This window comes from Arachis ipaensis, chromosome B7, assembly GCF_059453495.1.
Source record: "Arachis ipaensis isolate K30076 ecotype BB chromosome B7, ASM5945349v1, whole genome shotgun sequence".
Lineage (NCBI taxonomy): Eukaryota > Viridiplantae > Streptophyta > Magnoliopsida > Fabales > Fabaceae > Arachis > Arachis ipaensis.
This window is the reverse complement of record NC_142442.1, coordinates 48676218-48685521: the sequence shown is the minus strand read 5'-3', so window position 1 is coordinate 48685521 and position 9304 is coordinate 48676218. Positions and strand designations below refer to the sequence as shown.

At 36.0% G+C, this 9304-nt stretch overlaps 1 pseudogene across 1 annotated transcript; it reads left to right on the top strand.

The window, feature by feature from the left end:
- The first annotated feature begins 489 nt into the window (after nucleotides 1-489).
- Nucleotides 490-2137, top strand: LOC107607176 (putative polyamine transporter At3g13620 pseudogene; annotated as a pseudogene). Its single transcript, XR_015892050.1, has one exon. The product of XR_015892050.1 is annotated as a putative polyamine transporter At3g13620 pseudogene (transcript).
- The last annotated feature ends 7167 nt before the right edge of the window (nucleotides 2138-9304 follow it).

The following is a 9304-nucleotide window of genomic DNA, read 5'->3' as shown; positions in this document are numbered from 1 at the left end:
ATGTATTTGATTGTTAATAAATATAATAGATAATTGATAAAATAATAATTTATAAAATAAAAAACAGTTTCTATAATTAAATAAAATATATGGGGTTAATTTGTAATTAAAATTAGTTCAAGGACTATGTAGCAATTGTTAAAAAAAACTCTAAAAACATGTTTTCTAATGGGACCATTAAGTGGTCCAAAGGTTTTGGGACCATCGAATCCTGAGCCTTGTTTCGTTAGTTTCCCACACTAATAACACAACACAAAATTAAGTTGAATTAGTCTAATAATTAATTTAGAAGAGTGCTAGGGGCCAACAATTTTTGTGAATTGTAACCATCAAATTGTCATCAATGATGGTTTTAATGGTGTGAGATTGGTGTAAAATTTTATCTAATAACTCACTTTTCTTTGCTGATTACATGCTGGCCAGAATTTAACAAAATTGCTGGCCCTAAACTTTGCTATTAATTTATTAGTCTGTTAAAATAAATGTTGAGAATTTATATTTTATTTTTTACATATAGTGATTTATAAGCAACGAATTAATTATAAGCGGCAGATTAATTTTTGATATGACAGAATAAAAAATACCACAAAAAAAAAAAAAAAAACACAACACAGTTCGGTGAACCTTTCACAATGAGACGAGAAGAAAAAGAGGAACACCTTCCCTCTTCTTCCACAACCACCGCTAAGATCCCCAAGAAGCTCACCCTCGTACCTCTAATATTCCTCATCTACTTCCAGGTCGCCGGTGGACCCTACGGTGAAGAGCCCACCATCAAAGCCGCCGGCGCACTCATAGCCCTCCTTGGCTTCCTCATCTTCCCTTTCATATGGAGCGTCCCGGAAGCCCTCATAACCGCCGAGCTCACAACCGCGTACCCGGGAAACGGTGGCTTCGACTTGTGGGCCGAACGGGCCTTCGGGCCCTTCATGGGCTCAATGATGGGCACATGGAAGTTCCTCAGCGGCGTCTTCAACATCGCTTCGCTCCCCGTCCTCTGCGTCGACTACATCCAGAAGCTCTTGCCCGTCTTCTCATCCGGCTGGCCCCGCCACGTGGCAGTCGTTGGGTCCACCCTTGCCCTCTCCTTTCTCAACTACACGGGTCTCACCATCGTCGGATACGCCGCCGTTTTGCTCGCTCTGGTTGCCCTCTTCCCCTTCGTTCTCTTATCTCTCATCGCCATTCCCAAGATTCAACCTCACAGGTGGCTCAGTTTGGGGCAGAAAGGAGTCTCGAGAGACTGGAATTTATATTTCAACACACTGTTCTGGAATCTGAACTTTTGGGATAACGTTAGCACTTTGGCAGGGGAAGTTGATAAACCGCAAAAAACTTTCCCTTTGGCTCTTCTCGTTTCCGTTATCTTCACCTGCGTTTCGTACATCGTTCCATTGTTTGCGGTTACTGGAGCTGTTTCCGTTGACCAGAGTCAATGGAAAACAGGCTTCCATGCCCAGGCTGCGGAGATAATTGCGGGGAAGTGGCTCAAGATTTGGATCGAGGTGAGCGCAGTGCTGTCAGCAATTGGGCTTTTCGAGGCTCAATTGAGCAGCAGCGCTTTCCAGGTACTTGGAATGGCTGAGATCGGCATCATTCCGAGATTCTTCCGTGTTAGGTCTAAGTGGTTCAACACTCCGTGGCTGGGGATCTTGATTTCAATGGTGATAGCACTTGCGGTTTCTTCCATGGACTTCACTGACATTATTTCTTCCGATAATTTATTGTGTAGTTTGGGAATGTTGTTGGAATTCGCTTCTTTTCTTTGGCTGAGGTTGAAGTCACCGAATCTGAAGAGGCCTTATAGGATACCCATGAAGTTGCCGTTGCTGGTTCTCGTGTGTCTGGTTCCTTCGGGGTTCTTGGTGCTCATAATGGTAATAGCCACTAAGACTGTTTACTTGGTCAGTGGTGTTATGACTGTGGCTGGGATTGGTTTCTTTTTATTCATGAAATTGTGCAAGACAAAGACGTGGGTTGAGTTCAGTGACGGGCCAGTTTTATAGGAAGAAGAAGGAGGAAGTTCCGTACGGACTACTACATATAAAGAAATATAAATAATAGAAATAAAATAAATAAAATATAAATAAAAGACACTATTATCAGTATTTATCAATATTATTATCTTAAAATAATAGAGAAGATTCATATATATGAAAAGAGGTCTGCTACACATACAAGCCTTTCTTGCTTACAAGCTATACAAGTTGGTCTAAGTCCAAGAAAAAAGCACGCGCATCACTCCCTTAAAATCGAGCGTTCAACACACGCGTTCATTATGCTGTACTCTTCTTCTTCTTCCTTAATCAAAACACAAAACGTCAAGATTCAAGCGACATTCAAAACAAACTACGATTCTGAAGACACGTTACTCCTCGTAAAGAGTAGAAGAAATCAAGAAGAAAAGATATAAATCTCCATCAAAAATTACCAGAAAAAAATGAAGAAACATTACTCAAGGTACTGTTTTACTGTTCTTCTAGGTTTTTTTTTCTAGATTGTCTCTGCCATGTGCCTCATCCTTAACCAGCAAAACATTAAAAGATTTCAAGACTGTCTCCCTCATGTTTTGGGTGTATTTCTTAAATCCTTTGGATGTATTTCTGTAATCCTTTGGGTGTATTTCTGTAACCGTTTGAGTATATTTCTGTAATTCTTTCTGTAACCGTTTGGGTGTATTTCTGTAATCGTTTGGGTGTATTTTTGTAATCTTTTGGGTGTATTTCTGTAATCGTTTGGATGTATTTCTGAAGTTTCATTATCTTCAAAACAATTTCAAAGCTTGATTTCAGAAACCATGAAAATCGAAAAAAAACGAAGCAAGAAGAAGATCCAACAAATTTGGTAAGAAATTCGAAAAAAGAAACGAAATCTTTTGAAAAATGGAAGTTATATATTTGCGCGTTAATTGATTTGAATTAATTTAAAAGTCTGTTAAAGAGATTTGTAACATAAGCAGCGCGTTTAGTGGGTTTCGTTCTCTTCAGACTTGTAAAGCTTGTAAGCGGAAAACACTTGAATGTAGAGATTAATCCATACGAAAAAGATCGAATTTATTTTTTGCATATATAAAGAGAGAGAACAGTGTTTTATGGATTATGCTACCTGTACACTAAAATCAACACATTGATGTACAAATAGTATTTTTGATGTTTTATATATGGTGTTTGTTTCAGTACGATGATAAATTCATACGTACCGATACGATAAAATTGTGAACAAATTAGAACACCATACGTGCATTATATTTACCACGTCAACAATTAATTTTTTTGTTTTAAATATACTAGCAGCTCAACAAGCACTACCGTGCCTATTTAGCTGCCTTTTTATTGTTTTTAAAAGATTAATTTTTATATTTTTATTTTTAAAATTATAAATTTTATAAAATAATTTAAAAAGTAAGAATAAAAAATATTTAAAAATAAATATAAAAATTTTATAAATTATTTGAATTTTAGAACATATAAAATTTATAAATTTAAATTAAATAAGATATTAAAAAAATTATTATATTATTATTATGTGTAACAAAATCAAGATAAATATTTATAAAGTAATTATTTCTAAACATTATATAAGTTTATTCATTTATTTATTCAGCAGTGTTTAATTTGAAATAAAGATAAAATATTATATTTAAATTATTTTTTATCTTCTTGCATAATTCTAAATTTTATATTCAATTTATTAAATTATTTTTAATTTTACTACTTTCTAAAATTATTAATTTATATTTTTATTATATTTTTTATTGTATCACACACTATTATTTTCTCTTACTATTATTCTCTACTAACGGCTCAAGACGCACTACCGTGTCTGTTCAGCCGCTTTTCTATTATTCTTAAAAGATTAATTTTTATATTTTTTTTAAATTATGAATTTTATAAAATAATTTAAAAATTAAGAATAAAAAATATTTAAAAATAAATATAAAAATTTTATAAATTTTTCAAATTTTAGAACATATAAAATTTATAAATTTAAATTAAATAAGATATTAAAAAAATTTATTATATTATTATTATTATGTGTAATAAAATCAAGATAAACATTTATAAAGTAATTATTTATAAACATTATATAAGTTTATTCATTTATTTTTTTAATAGTATTTAATTTGAAGCAAAGATAAAACATTATATTCAAAGCATTCTTTATCTTCATGCATAATTATAAATTTTATATTCAATTTATTAAATTATTTTTAATTTTATTACTTTTTTAAAATTATTAATTTATACTTTATTATATTGAGGACGGCGATGCGTAACGCTCACTGGAAACCGAAAGGAAGGTTCTCCCATAAGACGGCGATGCGTAACGCTCATAGAGGGGACGTTGGCTGAGATAAGGACGGCGGTACGAAACGCTTGTCTCAGGACCAGTGTCGGAAATCGGGTAACAAACCGACACATGAGCTCATGACCTGTATAGGACTAGGCATACATCATACTTGCTTGCACATATTTGTTTGTGATTGTGTGTGCTTGTGATTGGGTTCTATGTTTTGTAATTACTGAGTTAGATTATACTTTGTTCACTGTTGTTACTGACCGAAAACATAATGAAACAAACTTAACTTCTAACCCCGACCCTACTAAGAACTCCCCAGTTTTTACCACCTATTTCCATCCCTTTCAGTTACAGGTGCGAAGGTTTACTGCGGAGCTACAGGAGCATAGAAGATTATATTTATGAGTTGAGTTGTTAGAATTTATTTTCCCCTCGTCATTTATTATTTTGATTTTTAGAGGGGTAGAATTTGTTTTGAGAATCCTGAAATAAGTCTATATATTTAATGCTATGTGAATATATAAATACTTTTGTGATTAAGTGATTGAAAATAAAGTCTCCTCTCTTCTTTTCAATTAACGTTTCGGTTGATATTTGCGAAGATTCAATATTTAATAAACATAGTATATAATTAAAGAAATAGAGGTAATTAGCACTTGGACTTTTAGTACGATCATGATATGCTAAAAATTAGGGTGTTACATTATACGTAGAATGCAATTATGTGTTATGATTAAATGATAAAGGAACTCCCTACTGGAGAAGAACCAAGTGTTCTATTGAAACCAAGGTTCTGAGAATCGGACCAGTCATCAAACCGCTCTAGTCACTGGTTCATTGGTTCATTGGTCCAACCGGTCCAACTGGTGGTTCAACCAAAAAAATCATTTTAGAATATAATAATTAATAAATTATAAATAGACATCGTAAAATATAATTATAGTATAATATAAATCTTAAAATATCTTCCAAATTTAAAACACTACATAAACTATCATCAACCAAATCCATATGATCTTATTAAAATATAAACTCAAAAGTTAAATGGTAAATCCCAACATCATAATTTATCAATAACATATCTAAATACTATTATCCATAACTGAAATTAAAAAAAATAGATACGAAATTAAAGACCAGCCACAGCATAATGAAAACTAAAAAAATCATTGACAAGACCATATCTGAAATCTGCGTACAACATTCAGCACCAAACAAACCAAAACACTAGTAAACAAATCAAATCCAGCAACTAGTAAAGTAGCAATTACAAACAAATCAAAGCAAGCAATTATTGCTCCATCAACAAATAGATTCAAAACCAGGGCAATTACAGATCCATCAACAAATACATTCAGAACTTGGGTAATTAAAAACAAATTAAATCCAGCAATTATAGCTCCATCAACAAATAGATTCAGAACCTGGGCAATTACAGATCCATCAACAAATACATTCAGAACCTGGGTAATTAAAAACAAATCAAAGCCAGCAATTACAGGAACAATAAATTTGAAAACAGAGAAAACACAAAAACACTAACCTGGGTAATTACTAATTACAGATCCATCAACAAATACATTCAGAACCAAAATTCAAATCAAGACCGAAGAAGAAGAATTGAAGAAAAACGGAACAAAATCAATAATCAGAATTAAAATCACAAGTTCAAACTTTGCAATGTGAAATTAACAACATTCAAACTTTGCACACAATTACTTTCAAGTTGACATAATAGTGATTAATCAAATAATAGCTTAAGTGGATCTATACCTTATTTTTCTGATACAGCTACAATCACTAAAATTTTTATAAGTTAATCCCCTGTTTAGATGATAAGTACAGTTTATTTGGTTATAAAAGAGAAAAGGGTATCATAGCAATTTCTATTTTTCGTAGAAACTTGGAGAATAACAAGTTCACTGGTTTAGTTCCCAATGAACTCCTTAATAGATCAAAGAAATTAAAGGTTCACTATTATTGAGGCATGCATGCTTAGTTAATAGCAAATAGTCAAAAATCCAAAGTCTAAAGTTTCTAATGACTAGTAATCAAAGATATTCTTAATTCTTGATCTAATTTTAATCATTTTTTTAATTTGAAAATGCTATTGTGGGGCAAAATCCATACCTATGTAGTTCTACATCATCATGCAACCAACACATCAAAACAATTGAGAAGAAGAAAAACCATGTACCTATTCCTGTAGTAGCAATGTAGCATTAGTTGTTGGGGTTTTGGTGCTTCTAATAGTTTCTGCAGCAGCTATGATCTTCTTAGTTACCACAGTCCACGGAGCCACCGCGAGAAGCCATATGAAGTGGGGTTGAGTAAAAGAAGACAACGTCGGACACCAAGCTCGAAGAAGAAGCTGCAATTGGTGATACCGTGAGAGTGAACAGGGGAGACTTGGAGCACGACCATAATGCAGCGAACGATGGCAGTTTGGCAGTTTCTCACTTCCTGCGGCGTTGGCCCCTGAGCACAATAGACAGCGGCGGCGCTAAGTCTCTCCTTACGGCGGTGGCAGAGGCTATAACTGTAAGACCCAGAACTTTTGAAAAGTCTTATTATGATCAAGTCTCAAATCATACGGTTATTTATAGCCTTAATTTCAGAAATCACTTTATTAAAGATAATTAAGGCAAGTTTTGATTTATGGGATTTGAGATAAGTTATGATTATTATCCAATTTCACAATTATTGGATTATTTTCTATATTCAGAGTATAAAGTTGGTAGTTGTGAGATAATAAGGATTTCTATATGATTTGGATTAAACAAGTAATATTTTCAATATTAATACTGCTACTTTGGAAAATAAGGGATTTAATTATATTACTCCTAATTATTTGATTTGAATATTTTATTGAAAATAATTTGTGAAATTGGTGAGCAAATAGTATTTTTTTATATATAATTAGTGTTGGATTTAAATTGGGTTTCAATTACTATATTACCCTATTTTTAAGTGAAATTACTAAAATGTCCCTAACCCTAATTTTCAAAATAAGGAAACCCTAACCCAGTGACCCGTACCCGACCCGGTTCCCTTCACCCACACACACACACACACACAGCCGCAGCAGCATACCCTTACCCCTTTCATCCCCTTTTCCCTAACACAGCAGCAACAGCTGCAACACGATGCAGAGGAAAGAAAGGGATAGGAGGAAAACGGGAAAGAGGAGAGGGGAGAGGGGAGGAACGACGCTGGCGAGGAGCCGCTATCACCGCCGCCGCATCGTCGCTGAGTCTCGAAGGGAGACCGTGTCTGGAGCTGTCGTCGTCAAGTCACCACGAGCCGCCGATCGCACTCCAGTTCAGCCCGCCACCGCCGCACCGTCTGCGCCGTCGCCAGGGAGAGTGGGACCGAGGAGAAGGTTGGTCTGCGAGTGATGGGTGTCGTGGGCTTGGGGGCCGTTGCACCTTCATCGCCACCGTGCCCATGCCGTGTCGCTGCCGTTGCCCTCACTGCATCGCCGCCGTAGAGCTCGCAAGCGTGGAGGAAGCACAGCGCCGCCGGCTTTGTCGTACTTCCGCCGTCGAACCTGTCCCTACCGCCGCTGCTGGCCATACGCACAGAGAGAGAGAATGTGCGAAAAAGGAGCTGCCGCGGGGTTGCCGTCGCCACCACAAGGCTGGGCTCGCCGCTGTGGAGGGTTGCCCCCTTTCCCCCACCGTCGCCGAAGATCCATCACCGGAGCTGCTGGGCTTTCCGTATGTTGCTGTGGTGTCACCGGAGCTTCAGGCCACTGCGCCGGCCGCCAGAGACCGCAGCTGAAGCCTCTGGCTTCGTGGGTTCTGATTGTTGTAAGTTACTCGGCTGTACGCCATTGTCGGAACCGAGCCAGATTTGCCGGTAACTGCTCTCTCCTTTCTTGAATCTGTTCCATTTCTATGTTTGCTCCGCTATTCTGATTTTGTTGGTAACCCTGCTGCCTTACCAAACAGAATGGTGTTACTGCAGCTAGGACGGTGCACAGGTCCCTGATTCTATTATGTGTTACTCCATCGTTCTGTTTCCAATAGCTGTAGTAGGTATTCTAATCTTGATATCATTACCGCTATTATTTTTGCTGTGGATTAGTGAGAATTCTGTGATATTGACGTGCTAGGGTCGAGTTTTGGTAATCGCATGGTTGGAATAAGAGTCGTTCCTGTTGTTGTGAAAGTAAATGGAACTGTGTATGCAGCTACCGCAGAATGCGAACCGAAAGAGAAAGAGTTTATGTCGCGTAGTTAGATTGCATTTGAGGTAGGGGCGCTTTCCGAAAACTATAGTTTGTTATTGGAATTATTACATATGGATACTGATATGAGATATTGTGTATTTAGTGATTGTATCTGCCTTATGTATTATTTGATTGAGTCGAATGATTATGGATGTTTGTTTGGCTGAATTGTTGTGCGGCTTTGTGAAATGTAATGTTTTGAAGTGATTCTTTAAAGATTTGAAATCTGAGTTTAATCCGTTGAGGATTGATTTGATTTGAGTCAATTATTTGATGATGTGGAGAGTCGAATGCACTTTTGAATTCAGCCTGGTTTATTTTAATTGACTTGATCTTGGATAAATGATTTGTTACTGAACCGTTTCTTTAAAGCTTTGGAAATGAGTTAAATCGGTTGATATTGAGTTGACTTTGAAATGGTTTTCTTGAGATATGCCACTGAGGCGACTGTTGGATTTAGCTTGCTTTTGAATTGATTTCTGGATTTGAGCTGTTGAAAAGGAATGAGAAACGGTTTAGTTGGGACCCGAACCGGGTGGCAAAAGTCCAAGTTTTAGGGGAGGTGCTGCCGAAATTTCTATAAAATCTGAGTCTTTATTGAAATGTTGTCTGGAAAATGATGAGTTAAAGACTTCTGCTATTTTATTTGAATTATCAAGAAAAGGATGATTCATGCTTTTGAAACGAGTTAGTAAAGAGGAAATTGTGATTTAGTCTTGCTTCTTAAGAAAGGCATTGTATCTCTTTCGAGAGAAAGTTATTTAGATGAAA